Below are 18,523 nucleotides of genomic sequence, written 5' to 3'. Positions count from 1 at the left end.
TAATTATACAATATAATTATCATATATATATATATATATATATATATATATATATATATATATATATATATTAGCAGAGATCCTAGAGAATAAAATGGCAGTTGTTGCAAAATTTTATGTCACACGGTATTTGCGCAGTGACCTTTTAAACGCAGTTTTTGGGGAAAAAATACACTTCAATTAATTTTTTTAAAAAACTAAACCGTAAAGTTATCCCAATTTTTATTTTTTTTTTGTATAATGTGATAAAAGATGTTACGCTGAGAATCGCGATCTTTATTTTAGGCAAAAAAATTGCGATTCTCATTTTATCCAGAATCGTGCAGCTCTAGCACATGGTCACCATTGGTATGCTGGGCACTTTCATTGAACAGAGGCCAGTGGGTCGGTTGGACATGGATCCCAGTGGATCGGTTGGACATGGATCCCAGTGGATCGGTTGGACATGGATCCCAGTGGATCGGTTGGACATGGATCCCAGTGGATCGGTAGGACATGGATCCCAGTGGAGGAAGTTTAGTCTCCATAACAAACTGATATAAACCTCAAGACCGGTGCGAAAAATGGCTGTTCTGGATAACCGTTGCCATCCCATGTTGTCTACTCATGGGCAACCCATAGTTATAGTCCATCTGGTTGAAAAAAGACACAAGTCTGTCCAGTTTAACCAACACCATTAGTTTGAGATGGAGTGGAGGACAGGTTCACCTAAAAGAGCATTGGTACTTTGTGAAGGAGAAGAAGAGGCAGACGTTGTACTTGTATTTTCTATTGGTGAAGGTTTTGATGCATTTTGAAAGGGTCGCGTTAAAGGCATCTACTGGTCCTGTGGAAGAGTAAAAGGGTTAGTAAAAAAAGCCTCCTCAGCTCTTCAAGAAGTTGCTCCTATCCCCCTCCATACATGTAGTCTGTCCAAAAAACTCCTATGTGCAGGGCTTGACAAATTTGCTTGGAATCTGGGAGCCAGCTAAAAAAGTTAGGAGCCAGTTTTTTTTCGCGCATGCTGAATGGCCGGCTTCTGTCGGATCGGCTGTCATACACATGGGCTGAATGGCGGCCGCTTGTTATTGAACCGGCTGATGTTGCCCAGCATTCGGCCCGTGTGTACTTGGCTTATTGGTGTGATGGGCAGTGGCTCACTAGGGAAGGACAGTGCAGCAAGATGGAGGCAGTAGGAGATCCAGTGATCCAGTAACTCATGCTACCTTAGGTCCCTTTCATATGGGCACCTCCGCTAAGCGGAATCCGCTTACTCATTGGAGATTTCTCCACTAATCCCAGCTGAGCAGATGGATGACAGGTCCTGTTCGCCCTGCTGTGGAGAGCAAACACTGACACATGCCCGCTCTCCTCTATGGGGCAATCGGATGGAAATTGACTGCCTGTCCATTTGCATCTGATACCATCTGGATCGATCCGCCGGACAGATGGAAAGTACCACCATCTGTCTGTTTTTGGCGGACAGAATAAGATGGCTGCGCTTGTCAGTGGACATCCGCCGCTCCATAGAGGAGACTGAAGGGTCCACTCAGGTCTGCCTGAAAAACTGACAGACGGACTTAATCAGACAGCCTGTGTGAAAGGGGCCTTGAGCTGTGTGGCTGTGACATGGCAGGGAGATGAAGAAAAATAATAAAAAAATTCATTTTAATAAAAAAAATAATTAATATATGGTTTCCAACCACTTGCCCCACACTCCCTGTCCACTGACCATTAAGCAAAGGGCGCCAGATGAAGTCTGCAACAGCTTCTGTCTCTTCTCCTTTTAGGAAGGAGATAGGTGCTGGTGATGGATACTGATACATGGCTATATTTAGCTATTGACATTGACCAGATATGGGCAGGTGCCATTTAAGGGCACTGATGTCACCAGCATCCTTCTCCTTTGTTTACATGTGCTAATGGGCGGAGAATGACACGGCTCACAGCTGATTGGACTTTAAAAAGTGTGAAGTAAAAGTCTGGATGGAGATTAGTTTTGAGGATGCCTAAGCTCATCTCTACAAAAGAAGTGGAGTTTCACAGTATGGGACATGGCCTAAATCTGAACTCCAGGAATTCAGCCATTTTGTAAAATCTGCTTGCATACTATGAGTTAAGTCTAATGAGGTCCATGCCACCTCCTGGACTTATCTCTTTCATTTATATCTAGTCTATATTGAGTTTTATGGAACTCGGGGAGTACAGCTGTCACTACACTCTGGGGGCTCTGAGAGCACAGACACTGCTCACTTACACAGCAGCAGCTCTGGCTGCCCCACTGTCCATTCACAGAAGGCTTTGTATTTTGTAAAAGAGAATACAGACTTATCATTTTATTTTTTATCTAATAGTTTTATGGAGATCCGGGAATACAGCTATCACAATACTCCCAGGGCTCTGACAGGACAGACGCTGCTCTCTCACACAGCAGCAGCTCTGCCTGCCCCACTGTCCATTCACAGAAGGCTTTGTATTTTGTAAATAAGTTCACATAATGCAAAGCACTTTGTGATTGCACAGGAGGAGGGCAGGGGTGGGCACAGGCAGCTGCATGTGACTCTGCTGCCTCAGAAGCTGAGAACAGAAGGTCCCGCATCGGAGCACCGAAAACTAACGATATCTATGTTTCCAGCGCTCAGCAAAGATACAAATTGTAAATTAAAGCAATAAGTCCATGAGGTGACATCAGGGCTGGAACAAGTGGTGGGCAGGACCCTGGGCACAGCGGTAAGGGGAGGCACCTCCTCATCAAACGCATGCTCCAGATAATGGCTCACTCTCCATCCCATCCCCCCACAGCTGACACGGAAAACATACAGGGAATGCACAACTAGCTGCTAGAAAACAAGCGATTGGCCACACAAGTGCAGTGCACGCCCAGGGGCTGACTGGCAACTTTCGGACCAGGGGGCAAGTACAAACCAGAGGCCCATGGTGCAGCCACTTGGCCCCCTCCCACTTTCCCTCTTCCTCGTCTCCTTCTGACCCCCATTTCAGGCTGAAGCTCCTCTCCAGGTACTCTCTATTCACCGGCCGAGTCTGGGTTCCCTACCTGGCCAGCGGGAAGCAATTGGGGGGAGCTGGGGGAGCTCAGTCAGGGCTGCCTGGGGGAGGAGAGTCTCCAGTGGGGCATGGAATGGGCCTCTGCTCAGATACAGTTTACACCATCCATGCTGGGGGGAGGCCGCTGCGCTCTGTCCTTGTCTTCATCCCACACTCAGTAGGTCAGCAGTGGGGACTTTTAGTTCTTTTCACCAGGAATCCTGTAGGCATGTCTGTGGAAGAAGCGGTGCAGCCTTTTTACAGGGCATCAGAGCGGCCCGGGGGGCAGTTGCCCCTCCCCTGCCCCCTGGCCCAGTCCTCCCCTGTGCATGCCCCATGCCAACAATGGGCAGCTAAAGCAAGGGGCATGTACCATTCTACAGCATGCATTAGCATAGAGAGAGGGGGGTGCAGTTCCCTGGGCCCTAGACGAACCTCTCAAAGTACTGGGTGGCATGCATCTCATTAGACTTAACCCAAAGTAATCCAGTACATTGTACAAAGTGGCTGAATTTCTGGAGTTCAGCTTTAACTTTTACAGAATGTTGGTTTCATTTGTACATGAGGAAGATTAGTATCAGCAAAAGTCAAATATAAAGAGAAAGCGGGACTTTAAATGGGCCAAAATGGAAGGGATGTCTATAAATAAGGCACAGTAAATCGTAAAAAATAAATATTTATTAAATCACATTGTAAAAACTACACATATACATAATAAAACATCAATAGAGAAATGCTCCATAAAGGAGTGCTGATACATTAGTACCACGTTGGTGACCGTGGTCACAATAGAAGTGCAGTCTAGCGGTCCCCGATAAGCCAACGCATTTCCCACTGGGGCTTCCTCAGGGTCAAAGAGACCAACAAGACCAGCATTCCATATAGGTCAAAGGCAGGGTGAAGCAATATCCCTGGGCAGGCGTCGGGGTCACTATACAGTAGAGGCTGCTATATCATTAAGCAGTTGTAACCAGTAATTAGAAATAGCGACATAACAGAACGTCCTCCCCTGAGCTAGAAAGTATGAAGTATCATAGTAACAAGTCACCTTGTATGGTGTTGTGGTACACATCCAACCTTACGATGCTTATAAACTCAAGTGGGGATATTGGTGGTTGGTATTGAGAATCATTAACACATATATGCATCACTAGATACTGCAGCCAGAGCGGGGTAAGTCCAGTGTCGGTTCTCCGGGTACCAACATCCATGGACCATGAAGATTCCCCTTTAACCAGATGCCCCTTCAGAAAGACCTGCTTGAGTTGAGTTAGTATCAGCCTTTAAAATTCCCTAAAAACCTTCACAATAAGAAAAGCACGAGGACAACTCTTAACACCCCTACCTACCTCCTTCACAACGTATGGCCTCTTTCCAAGACTAGAGGCGCTCTTCAGATCTACATAAAGGACCAAAGGCTCCATATTGTGGAATCCATTCCGGCTCCAGTCGGACTCTGGTGCTCGCTAGACTGCCAACATCTGATTGGCTACAGAAGTGTTTCCAAACATGGAGCCATTTGTTGTTTTTTTGATTGAAGTTTACACACCTGTTAACAATCTTCTGTCTCTTCTCTGTTCTGAAACTCTATTTCCAGTGAGCCATCTATTTTCTCCCTCTGTGCGCCTGTCATATATCCATGCACTTGGTACTCCCTTCTCATATGCCCACATTGTAAATGTAGCACCTTTTCCTTAATAACACTGTAACCAATATACCCGGACCTTATCCTATGTCTCATTGGCCCTCACTGTGAAGCTCCTTTTACCTTCTAAACACTGTAACCAGCACAGAATAACAGAATACTAATTTCTACAATGCAGTGCATACATAAAGCCAGATTCAGGACAGATACAAGTTCCTCTATAAAAACGCACTTCTATTAATCGCAGTAGCTGGAGTGCCTGACTTTAGCACAGCTGCAGAGTTTCTTGGAGAGCTTTACACTCATTGGCTGAGTTTACTTTTTGCCCGTAGTGGGTCTTTGTATGGCGTTATTATTATTAGGTCTATAATATTTTACACTGGCACAGTTACACAGAGCACTAACATAGGACTAGCTGTACCCTTCACATCTAATATCTACACAGAGCGTCTGATGGATGCCAAGCAGGGGCAACCTGAGTCTGGCGTGGCGGCTTCTGCTGCAGGGTGTTTGTCCTCCCGCTGTGTGTATTATCTGTACAGTCCTGAATGTCTCCTTCTGTATCTCTCCACACTGTGCTACTGGTTCCATGTATGTCCTGTGTCTGGATTTAGTATTGATATTGTCTTCTACGTCATAGATATCTTATAAAAAAAAATCATTGTTACCCACAGTACATAATTACATAGTTAGTCAGGTTGAAAAAGGACACAAGTCCATCTGGCTCAGCCAATAAAATTACACAGAAAAAAAAAAAAAGTAATGAAAACTAGGGATCGACCGATTATTGGCAACATTGATATATCGAGGGCCGATCTGCACTTGCCCCAATATATCGGAATCGGCCCCTGAGGTTACTGATATTACAGATATTTCAGGAAAGTGCTGTACCGGAGGGATGCTTGCAGGTAGAGGCCTCACCCCGGTACCGGCATCCATAGCCGACGGTCGGCTGTCTTGTAATGACAACCGATGCGGCTGAGAAGCCACTCGGCTGTCATTACAAGGAGCGGGAGGGGACATCCTCCCCCTACCCCTCCCGCCGCCTTCCGCGGCTTGCCCGGGTCTCCCGTCCCACTGATTCGGCTCTGATCGGGTCTCCATGTAAAAAACCCCGAACTTCCGGGTACTGTCTGGCGCCAAATTCAAAAAATGACAGCATTCAAAACAGCCAAACTTGGCGTTTTGAATGCTTTTAAGTGCAGAGGAGGGGTTTGGGGTCTTTTAGACCCCCAGATCACTCCACAAGAGTACCTGTGAAAAAAAAAAAAAAAAATTTTAAATGTCTGAAAATATCGGGCAATATCGGCCGATACCTATATGCAATGACCAAAATATCGGTATCGACATTAAAAAAAACGATATCGGTTGATCACTAATGAAAACCCAACCATACAATCCCATATACACAATCCTATACCCGCAGTTGATCCAGAAGAAGGCGAAAAAACCCCAGCAAAGCATGATCCAATTTATTACAGCAGGGGAAAAAAAATTCCTTCCTGATCCCCCCGGGAGGCAATCGGATATTCCCTGGATCAACTTTATCTATAAATATTATTACCCAGTTATACCTATAAATATTATTACCCAGTTATACCTATAAATATTATTACCCAGTTATATTATGTACACCTAGGAAAGTATTCAGGCCTTTTTTAAAGCAATCTAGTGAGCCAGCCAGAACCACCTCTGGAGGGAGTCAATCAAAGTCAGTAGCCAATCAAATTCCTATTCCTATTTTAATTAATTTAGAATAAGGGGTGAAACGAAAGCACAATTGGACAAATCTCCCTGATGGGCTATTGTATTGGGACAAGTAAAAGATGAAGTGCAGAGCTACAAATCAATACAGTGCCTTGAAAAAGTATTCACGCCCCTTAAAATTCTCCACATTTTGTCATGTTATAAACAAAAATTTTAAATTTATTTTTTTAGATTTTATGTGATAGACCGACACAAAGTGGCACATCATTGTGAAGTGGAAGGAAAATGATAAATGGTTTTCAAAATTTTTTATAAATAAATATCTGAAAAGTGCAGCGTGCATTTGTATTTACCCCCCCTTTTAGGCCCCTTCTACACGAGCGGCGTGCCTGGCGGACTCCGTTTTGCTCAGCGGGGATCGATCTCTGCCGATCCCCACTGAGCAGGCGGATGACAGATCAGTCTCCGCGAATCTCTGGTTGTTGCCACAGGTCCAATGGCGGATGGTGCTCCATGGGCAGCAGACAGACCACACCAGCTCACACACCATACCATCCCCCCCCCCCTCCTTCCCGTTGCTGGCTCACTCACCTGGACTGACATGGATGGCAGGCAGCGGCGGCAGCGGCTTACCTCAGCAGTGGTGGCGGCGGCTTCCCCTACGTCTCCTCCCTCCTCCTCGGCCAATAGCATTGCCTCTTTTTTTTGGCCAATCGGGAAACGGGTCTCAGGACCCACTTCCTGATTGGCTGGGAGGAGAATCAGTGTGATAATAGCCAATATTAATTTGCTATTGTCACACAACTGGGTGGGCTCAGGGTGCAGTGCTCTTCGCCCCGAGCCCACCTCTTTTTGAAGCCTATTGGAGCCTGTGGCTCTAATCACGTGCTTAAAAAAAAAAAAAAAAACCCATTGGAATCTATGGGTCCAGCGCCCTGCATGTAGATTAGGGGGCCAGACGCATGTATGGGGGGGGCGTCGCACTGCCCAGGTCCCTGGTACTGCATTCACCGACACCACAGCAGCATCTCTCCCCACCGCGTGCCACCGGTCTCAACAGTTGAACTGTAAATTTCAGGGCTGAGGAAAGCTGCCCCCATAGTTGCAAAGTGTCCCAGATCTGCCGGGACAGTTCTACTTTCTAGATGGCTGTCCCACAGCTGCTTTGTCCTGACCTGTGTGCTGGAATGCAAGCCTTGGGGATGGCTGCAGTACTGTACATGCCTAGCCAATTCAAAGAATTGAATTTAAGAATTCCAGGGATGGATATATTATACATAGCAATATACACCATATTGTCAAAAGTATTGGGACACCTGCCTTCAAACACACATGAAATTTCAGATCGGAGAGCAGCGGGTGTCAGCGAAGATGTCACTGCTGACATCCACTGCTCCATAGGGGTACATGGAGCATCTGATCAGATCCAACTGAAAAACTGACAGGGATCGGATCGGAAAGCCCATGTGAAAGGGGCCTTACTCTGATACCACTAACAAAAAATCTAGTGGAGCTCATTGCCTTCAGAAGTCAACTAATTGGTAAATAGAGTCCACCTGTGTGTAGTTTAATCTCAGTATAAATACAGCTGTTCTGTGAAGCCCTCAGAGGTTTGTTAGGCCGGCCATACATGGGTCGAATTTCGAAAGAATTTTCTTTCGAAAATCTTTTCTAAGAATTTGAATTTGAATTTCGCACCATTAGTGGGCCGCAGCAACGCCCGATTTTGGTGCGGTCATCAAATTTGAGTGATCGGGCATGTTGGAAACGATTTTCTAATCAATGATGGGAGAATCGCGCAAGAAATATAATTAAAAAAGAAATGCGCATGATTGCAAAAAAAGAAAATTCCCGGAAAGAAAAGAAGATTCCCAGGCCACGAAAGTTATTTTCTGTAGCAACAATACAAGGTGAAATTGAAGGCTTGGCCAGTCGAATTTCGAAATCAATGGTGGCATCATCAAATCACAAAACGCACAAAATTTCTGATTTGTGAAAGAATATTCTTTCGAAATTCGACACATGTATGGCCAGCCTTAGTGAACAAACTAACGAAGGGCAGAAAGTGGGACTTTAAATGGAGCACCGAATATAGTGCCCCCATCCCTGGTTACATGAAAAAAGGAAGGCATGGGACTTTGAATGAGGTGGAGACCAGAACGCTGGGAGACATGAGTAATAAAAACATTTTATTACTGTACAACCTCAATAAACACAGTACAACATGTAAAATAGCAATTCATGTATAAACAGCATATTACAAACATATCGGTCAGTTTGATGCATTTGCAGGTACACAAAATATACATAAAGAGTATAAGGACTATGGCACTTCCTCTTGGTTGCTACATTATTGCTATACTGTAGGCGGTCTGCAGGGTGCACCATGGTAATGAATGTTAAATCAAAACCTACTGCAGCATTCATGGACCTAATATATATCATGTGTTGAATCACACAGAATTGCAATAAGCGTTCAATAGGTAAGTAACTGTTTAAAATTTATAAAGTAGCGATTATTTTCTGTATAGTAGAAAAATTGATGACATCCTTGTAGCTCTACGCGTTTCATGGCTAAATACCACTCTTCAGGAGCGGATGCCAAACAACTCTGTAAAAAAGTATAAATGTAAAAAAATATAATTGTAACTATCGATCGACTAAAATCGCATGTATGAAAATACAAAAGAAGGAAAGGGTTATCCAATCCTATGGTTACTTACAAGATGGCTGTCATTAACAAAGTGGGGCACTGTGGGCGCAGGGCATCACATGCGCCTCCCCCGGGAGCTGTGGTGGTAATCCCCGCAGTCCCGCACAACACATATCACCATAAAAACGAAGTGCAGAGTAATGAAAAAATGTGGGTTACGGCTGTGTTGCTTTACAGCGATGCCCTGCGCCCACAGTGCCCCACTTTGTTAATGACAGCCATCTTGTAAGTAACCATAGGATTGGATAACCCTTTCCTTCTTTTGTATTTTCATACATGCGATTTTAGTCGATCGATAGTTACAATTATATTTTTTTACATTTATACTTTTTTACAGAGTTGTTTGGCATCCGCTCCTGAAGAGTGGTATTTAGCCATGAAACGCGTAGAGCTACAAGGATGTCATCAATTTTTCTACTATACAGAAAATAATCGCTACTTTATCAATTTTAAACAGTTACTTACCTATTGAACGCTTATTGCAATTCTGTGTGATTCAACACATGATATATATTAGGTCCATGAATGCTGCAGTAGGTTTTGATTTAACATTCATTACCATGGTGCACCCTGCAGACCGCCTACAGTATAGCAATAATGTAGCAACTTTGGACTGTGTGGCCAAGACGAAGTGCCATAGTCCTTATACTCTTTATGTATATTTTGTGTACCTGCAAATGCATCAAACTGACCGATATGTTTGTAATATGCTGTTTATACATGAATTGCTATTTTACATGTTGTACTGTGTTTATTGAGGTTGTACAGTAATAAAATGTTTTTATTACCCATGTCTCCCAGCGTTCTGGTCTCCACCTCATTCAAAGTCCCATGCCTTCCTTTTTTCATTTTTAGTGAACAAACAGCATCATAAAGGCCAAGGAACACACCAGACAGGTCAGGGATAACGTTGTGGAGAAGTTTAAGCCCTCATTCACATTAAACGCAGCTTTGAAATTGTGCAACTTTATCTGAACTTGCACAATTTCAAAGCCGCATTTCATTCCGACTTCAGGGGCGACTTGAAAGACATCTGTGCAGGTTCATGCACAGATGCCTATTGAAGTCACCCCCAAAGTCGCCATAGTGCAGGAACTATTTTTGGAAATTCGTGCTGCGTTGCATTGCTGGCAATAGGCTGTGATTTGTAATGCGATTTGACCTGTCGATCTATCACATAAAATCCCAATAAAATACATTTACTTTTTTTGTTGTGACATGACAAAATGTGGAAAATTGCAAGGGGTGTGAATACTTTTTCAAGGCACTGTATATAACATAAGTAACAACGAAGTGCAAAAAAAAAAAAAAGCTACACAAAATATATACAAAAGTTACATCTAGATAATGTAACAGTGTTATGTATAAAAAGGGGAATCCAGTCCACAATAGCATTAAGGGACACAAAAAAGAGGAAATCTTCACATTTTAAAGTGAAAAGGCAACTTGTAAAAAGTCCATATAAACACTCTGAAAAGTGATTTCCAGTGAACCCCAACCATAAATGCAATACAGCTCCTTACCTGAACTTATTTACCCCTGTATTCAGTGGCGGCTTGTGCTCCATGGGCCGGGGTGGGGGAGTTCGGGCGGCAGACGGACCACACCATACGCCTCCTCACTCACCGTGAACATGTGGAGTGCAGGCAGGTAGCAGCGGCAGCTTCTCCTCAGTCTCCTGCGTCTCCTCCCTCCTCCTTGGCCAATGGCATGGCTTCTCCTTTCGGCCAATCGGGAAACGGGTCTCAGCTCCTTTCGGCCAATCAGGACCGTTTCCTGATTGGCCAGGAGGAGGATCCGTGTGACAATAGTGAATATTCATTCGCTATTGTCACACAACTGGGTGGGCTCAGGGCGCAGTGCTCTGCGCCCCGAGCCCACCCTTTTTTGAAGCCTATTAGAGCCTCTGGCTCTAATCACGTGCTTCCAAGAAAAATAAAACCCCTATGGAATCCATGCGTCCGGCGCCCTGCATGTAGATTAGGGGGCCCCTGCACCCCCAATGAACGGGCCGCCACTGCCTGTATTACAGATAGTCATGAAGCACTTCAGGGCATTTTGGTCTCCGTCAAACCAAACTGCATCTTTCTTCAGAATGGAATGGAATGTATCACCAACATCACTCAAAGATTAAATATAAAAGATATGCCAGCTTACCATAGAGGTGATTGGGGACCAGATCTTTCCTGATCATCTCTATGGTATTAGAAACCAGAAGCGACGAGTATTTCTTCTCTTTTGGTTTCTGTCTTCTGTTTTCTGGCCTTTGCCGACTAGTACAAGCACCGAATCATACTGATCTTGGTCTGATCTGATGCTGTTAAGGGCAGAGGAGGCCTCTGGGGTCTAATCGTCCTCAGATGTCTCAGTAAAGAGGACCTCTCATTGCTGGTTTTTGTTACAAGAGATTTTTACATTCCTTATGGCAGCAATAAAAGTGATAAAGAAAAAGTGTAAAAATAAAAAAAAAATTTGAAAGAAAATAAGAAAAAATAAATATTTTTAAAAGCGCTCCTGTCCCACCGTGCTTACACGCAAAGGTGAACGCACATGTCGGTCCTGAGTGCATATGTAAATGGCGAGCGCACCAAATCTGAGGTATCACGGTGAACGTCTGAGAGCGAGAATTAATTCTAGCACCAGACCCCCTGTGTAACTCTAACCTGATAACCTTCAAAGGCTTTCAAAACGACGCATGTAGAGATTTTTTGGTAAAGTCGTTTGACGCCGTTCCACGAGTGTACGCAATTGTGACATGTTAGGTATCTATTTACTTGCATAACATTATATTTTTACCAAAAAATGCGTTTAATATTGCATTTGTGAGCAATAAAATTCATTGAAGAGTATTTCTCTTTCGTTTATTGACTGACACAGCTCCTGATATTCATAACCATTGGGGAATATTGCCCCCTGCAGGAGTAGGACACTAGGCAGAAAAGAATTCTGGCTACAACCATGGGCTGTCCCCAGGGGGTATTCTCCCTCTCTGTGCTATAGCCACTCTCTCTGCCTATTTAGGAGTAAGGACCTATTTCCTTGTCAGAATCTTTAGTCCTGGCAAAAATTTTTTAGATTTTTTCCTGTGAGATCTACAATCAACTGCCGGACTGGGTGACGGGCTGGATAATCTAGATCCAGTGGTCACCCCAGTCTGGCCAGCGAGCGCGCGCAGACCTCAGCTCTACGCTAGTTTAATGGAGAGGGGTTCTGTCTGGAGCGGTGCCCGCCCGATTCCTTGTATGGTGTTTGAGTAGCTGTCTCTCCTCTCCCCCCTGGAGGATTTTGGGGTGGACGTGGGCCCTCTCTTGGGACAGTCTTCGGACCCCCTCTCCCCCTGGAGGGTTTTGAGGGAGGGTTTGGAGGTGGATGTGGACCCCTCCTTGGGACGGTCGTCGGACCCCCGGGTTCCCTTCCTTCCTGCAGGCATCCCACCTTGCCAAGTCCCTCATCCTGCCCCCCCTCCATGCTGGGGCTATTTGGGTTGTCTGGCCACTTTCCTGGTATGGGGGCAGGGTGCTAACTGGCGATGAGGGCCTTGGGGGGGTGCGCCGCCAGTGATCGGATGATCGATTGTGCGGAGGGGGACTCCGGCCAGGGCCCCCCATCCTGTCTGCATTTGTCCTTGAGGCCTGGTCTCCCTCCTTGGTCCCTGTAAGCCTCGTGGTGCCACACACTGCCATTTTTTTGTAGCCTGTGTGTTTCTATACACAGCGGCCATGTTTGTGTTGTCTGGCGGCCATTTTCCTTATGGTTTGCCATTGGAAATAGCATGGGCCATGGCAGGGGAGTCCAGTGGGCAGCGATTTCGGTGGTGGGAGCCTCTCCTCATCCCCTGGTGCTGACTCCTGGATCATTTTACGTCCTGATTGCCGCACGTGTAGGGCAAATTCTCCTGGTGGCTGCAGGTTCCTGTTTCTGTGGGTGGTGAGTCTGGTGGGGTCCTCTCCCTCTCTGCTGAGGATCGCTTGGTGCTTTGTGCCTGGTGACCAGGTGGTGCTGCCAGCGCAGTGGGGGTTGTCCCTTAGCAGTGTTTTATACTTTTCGTGAGGTCCCCCTGGTGACTCATGGAGTCTTTGGGGCACATTTCCCCACCTAATCCCCTCTCTGAGGTTGCGGGGCCCCCCCCCCCCGGGTCCCAACCATCCATCAGTGCACTGACAGCAGCTCTGGAGTCTCTTGTGTCCTGGGTTGAGGTGGCTTGCGGGCGACGGGCTAGCAAAAAGTGCCTCCGCCTTCCCGTCTCATCTGTCGCATCAGATCCTAAATCTGATTTGGCCACCATGGACGTGAGTCACCCTGCTGGGTCTGCAACCACGCGCCTGATTCCTTCACGTCTGCGACCGCGCACGAAAAGGCGCAGGTGGACCCTGAAGATGGAGGACGCAGCTTCACAAGCCATCCAAAGCGGCAAAGGTGTTTCCTTTCCCTGCCTATTTTGACAGAATTGTTGCTAAAGAGTGGGGATGACCAAAGTGTCCCCATGGGGTCCCTAAGCATTTTACTAGGCGTTATCCCTATGAGGATTCCCTAAAGAAGTGGACTGTGTCACCAGTTGTGGACCCTCCGGTTTCCAGATTTAAAGAGGCAACCATGTTCATTGGTCTTTAAGGATCCGGCTGACCAGAAGGTGGAGGCTGTGGCCCGCACTATGCACACTCTCCTTGGTTCGGCAATGAGGTCGGTATTCACCATTGCCCTAGTGTCACAAACTCTGACCGAGTGGGCTAAGCTCCTACACTGTAACCTGGAGGGAGGACAGCTCCCCCTACCTTTGCCAAGCTGGCGGACCACCTGGCCCAGGGGCTGCAGTTTATCTGTGATGCCTCTTTGGATGCGGCTCCCCTGATGGCTCGCCTTCCTGTTTCAGCAGTGGTCCTTCGGCGTGTTTTTTGGCTCAGGTGCTGGTCTGCGGTTCAGACTTCAAAAAAGGCCTTGACTGATCTTCCTTTTGAAGGAGATTGCCTGTTTGAAGCTACCCTGGATGACATCATTAAAGGTCTCACAGGTTTTTCTGCAGGCTATTAAGGGCAAAAAACCTCGTCGTGGACGTGGGCCTTCCTTTTCAGCTCATAAGAAGTTTTTTCGTTCCTCGGGGTCGACTGACAAGGACTCAAAGCCTTTCAGGGCCTCTTTTGGAGGCTCCAAATGAAACTGATCTGGCAAGCCAAGACTGGGCTTCTCCAGACCTTGGGACAAGGCTCCTTCTGCATGAAGGTGCACCCGTATCAGGGGTGGGGGGATGTCTTCGCTAGTTTCCGGACCTGTGGACTTCCCAGGTGCAAGACAAGTGGGTCCACAAAGTAATTTGGTCCGGGTACAAGATCGAGTTATGCTCTTGTACCCACGGCAAGGTTTTTTCCTTCCAAATTGCGCCTGTCCCCAGACCACTTACAGGGCTTGTTTGGGGGTGGTACAAGACCTGTTCCTTCAAGGGGTGATTGTCCCAGTTCCAACCTCAGAACATTTCAGGGTTTTTACTCAAACCTGTTTACAGTTCCCAGGAAGGAAGGCAAAGTGCGTCCAATCCTGGACCTCAAGGCGCTAAACTGCTTTGTGCGGGTACATCAGTTCAGAATGGAGTCCGTTCGAACAGTGGTGGCATCCCTGCATCAGGTGGGATTTTCTCACCTCTATCGATATCAAGGATGTCTACCTTCACATTCCAATATGTGCCAGTCACCAGCGTTTTCTCCGCTTTGCTGTGGGAGAGGAGCATTATCAGTTTGTGGCGTTACCCTTTGGTCTCACATCTGCTCCCCAGGTCTTCACAAAAGTGTTAGTCCCGGTGCTAACTTTGCTATGCCAACGGGGGATCATGGTAATCGGCTACCTGGATGATCTCCTTCTGTGAGCGAAGTCTCCCTCTGCTCTGGTGGAGAACCTTGGAGATCACAATACGAACTCTGCAGGAGTTCGTCTGGTTTCTGAATTTTCAGAAGTCTGCTCTGGTTCCGTCCACAAAGCTGGACTATCTGGGCCTGACTCTGGACTTGGCCTTAGCCAGAGTACTCCTTCCTCTGGAAAGACTCCAGAAATTGCAGGCTGCTATTCGCCTCCTGCTGTCCAACCAATTGGTCTTCCTTCCGGACTTGCATGCGGGTGCTGGGCCTGATGGTGTCTACCTTCAAGGCGCTTCCATTTGCACAGTTGCATACGAGTTCCCTGCAAAGGGAAATTCTGACCAAATGGGACAAGACTCCACAGTCTGTGGACAATCTGATGCGGCTGAGTCGGGGCACAAAGGAGTCCTTGATATGGTGGCTTCGTTCTCCGGCGCTTTAGCTGAGAAATTTCTTCCTCCCCTTGTATTTGACTGTGGTCACCACGGATGCCAGCCTGTCTGCCTAGGGAGGCATCCTCTGCTCAGGGGATCTGGACGCTGTCTTGGAACTCTGAGTGATCAGACTGTGCCTGGATCATTTGATGGTACGCCGATCTGGTGTGGCAGGTCACCGACGTTCCTTGGCAGCTTCCTCTCAGAGAGGATCTGCTGTCCCAAGGACCAATCTTCCATCCTGCTTTACAGTCGGTGGCTTTGACAAAATTGGCTGTTGAATGGCAGGTGCTGAAGGATTGGGGTTTATTTGAGTTGATGATTCCTACACTGTTGAAAGCTAGGAAATCTACCTCTAGGAAGATTTACCATTGTACGTGGAAGAGGTACGTTGCGTGGTGTGAGTCTCTTGGGGTTCTTCCTCGCTCCTTCTCGATGGCTTGGATCTTGACCTTCCTTCAATGGGGGGTTGAACAGAAATGGGCCTTGAGTACCATCAAGGGCCAGGTGTCGGCTTTGGCGGTATTCTTCCAACAACCTTTGGACACACACTCCCTGGTGTGTACCTTTCTTCAGGGTGTCTGACATTTTGTTTCGAGAAGAGGATGATCGGGGCTGCTCTGTGCAAATCCACTGCAACAGAGGAGGTAAGTTTAACATGTCTGTTATTTTTAACTTTCAAATAAATTAGACAATTACTTTAAGGAGTGGGTGGACACCGCGGCCTTAACAACTGATGTGTTATCAGCTGTCAGAGGGGTTCCTAGCAGACAGCTGAATGTAGAGAAAATAATTGCTGGCATTTAATAATTGCTGAAGAAAAGGGTGTGGGGTCCCCCCCCAATCCATACTAGGCCGTTATCTAAGCATGCAGCTTGGCAGGTCAGGAAAGGGGGAGGGAGAACGTGGGGTTCCCCTTAAAATCCGTACCAGACCCGAAGGGCCTTGTATGTATTGGGGGAGGACCCCAGACCATTTTTTTCAGCAATTTTTAAATGCCGGCAATTCTTTTCTTTACATTCAGCTGTCAGCGGGGAACCCTGCTGACAGCTGATGACTCATGTTGTTTACTGGTTGTTAAGAATGCTGGCGGCTGCCAGTTCCTTAACTATTGCATGTCGGGACCACTACTTATTTACCAAATTTATTTTGGGCATTGACTTTAACTCCTGTTTTATGCGGTATTTATTTTTGCTTTACATGGTAAATAACGCATAAAGCAATAGTGAATTGACATTTTTAGGATCGTATGCAGTATTTGGGAAAACACCTAAATACCGCATGCGATCTGCTTTTGTTAATTGAGCCCTCTGTCACTAAAACACCGATCCACGAGACCACATGTGACTATTGTGTCCAATAGAGACTGGCGGGAAGAATCCGCTATCCAAAATGGAAGGGAATGCTATCACATTATATTACAGCACACACAGAAGCTGCATAGTTAATGGAAACAGTTTGCTTGGACCAACCAAACTTTTTAAAATCGTATTGGACCTGGAATTCTACTTTAAAGTTTCTGCAATCTCTTCCAGTAAAGCTTTGTCTGAAATCTGCCTCTAACGTTCATCACGGGTGTTTGTATGTGGAATGTACATAGATATATTGCTGTACGGAGAGGGATTTCGTTGTCCATGGCTAACACAGGCCAACACCCAGATCTGCTCTGTTCCTTCACCGTAACGCCCCAGCGCCCCAACAACAATTTCACCTTCCTCAGTGTTCATATCTTCTCCTTTCACCCCTCCCTGAGCAGACATGGTGCAGAATAGTAGCAAGACCGAAGGGAGTCCCCATTCCCCCACAAGGACCCTCCATAATGCAATTTTCCAACGTAGAAATTTGTGGGATGACCTTCACATAAATAACTGAGTGCAACTCGGCTGGGCACATTTTCAATGACTCTCTCACTGCTGAATCTTAAGACTTTTCACACTTTTGCATTTTTGGTGCATTTTTGTGTCTGAAAGTGAACGTGTTTTATACGATTTGTGTCATGGTATTCAGCCTCGTTGTAGTCACCTCTGCTCTTCCTCCACTTGCATTGCTATGAACTAGAAATGAGCTTAGGTTCAGTCTGAACCCATGTTAATCCCAACCTGGAAGAAAGTTGTCTTTGCTAGCCAAATCAGCTGTGGCCAGGGCATTCTCCACCACCGCCATATGGGGCCATATTAGATCAATGACACGTGGCTATATTAGGTTAGTGACGTGTGGCCATATTAGATCAATAACACGTGGCCATATTAGATCAATGACACGTGGCCATATTAGATCAATGACACGTGGCCATATTAGATCAATGGCTTGGGGCCATATTAGGTCAATGACTTGGCAATATTAGATCAATGACATGTGACTATATTAGGTCAATGACATGTGGCCATATTAGATAAATGACTTGGGGCCATTTTAGGTCAATGACATGTGACCATATTAGTTTAATGACATGTGCCCCTATTAGTTTAATGACATGTGGCCATATTAAATAAATGACATGTGACCATGTTAGATCAATGACATTTGGCCATATTAGATCAATGACAGGTGGCCATATTAAATAAATGACATGTGACCATATTAGATCAATGACATGTGGCCATATTAGTTTAATGACGTGACAATATAAGATCAATGACATGTGGCCTTATTAGATCAATGACTTGGGGCCATATTAGATCAATGACATGTGCCCTTATTAGATCAACGACTTGGGGCCATATTAGATCAATGATGTGGGGCCATATTAAAGCAATGAAATGTGACCATATTAGAGCAATGACATGTGACCATATTAGATCAATGACATGTGGCCATATTAGTTTAATGAAATGTGTCCATATTAGATCAATGACATGTGACCATATTAGGTCAATGACATGTGGCCATAATGAATGAATGACTTGGGGCCATATTAGGTAAATGACATGTGGCCTTATTAGATCAATGACTTGGAGCCATTTTAGGGTCAATGACACGTGGCCATATTAGATCAATGACATGTGACCATATTAGGTCAGTGACATAGTACCATATTAGTTCAATGACATGTTGCCATATTAGGTCAATGATATGGAGCCATATTAGATCTTTGACATGTGACCATATTAGATGAATGACATGTGACCATATTAGATCAATGACGTGGGGCCATTTT

At 45.8% G+C, this 18,523-nt stretch overlaps 1 protein-coding gene across 2 annotated transcripts in view; it reads left to right on the top strand.

The window, feature by feature from the left end:
- The window catches only part of FRMD5 (FERM domain containing 5), a 244,657-nt gene that overhangs the window by 180,923 nt on the left and 45,211 nt on the right, over nucleotides 1-18,523 (top strand). The window lies entirely within an intron of this gene.

This window comes from Pelophylax lessonae (assembly GCF_965119305.1).
Source record: "Pelophylax lessonae genome assembly, chromosome: 4".
NCBI classification, from domain to species: Eukaryota; Metazoa; Chordata; class Amphibia; order Anura; family Ranidae; genus Pelophylax; species Pelophylax lessonae.
This window is presented reverse-complemented; position numbering and strand designations above follow the sequence as displayed.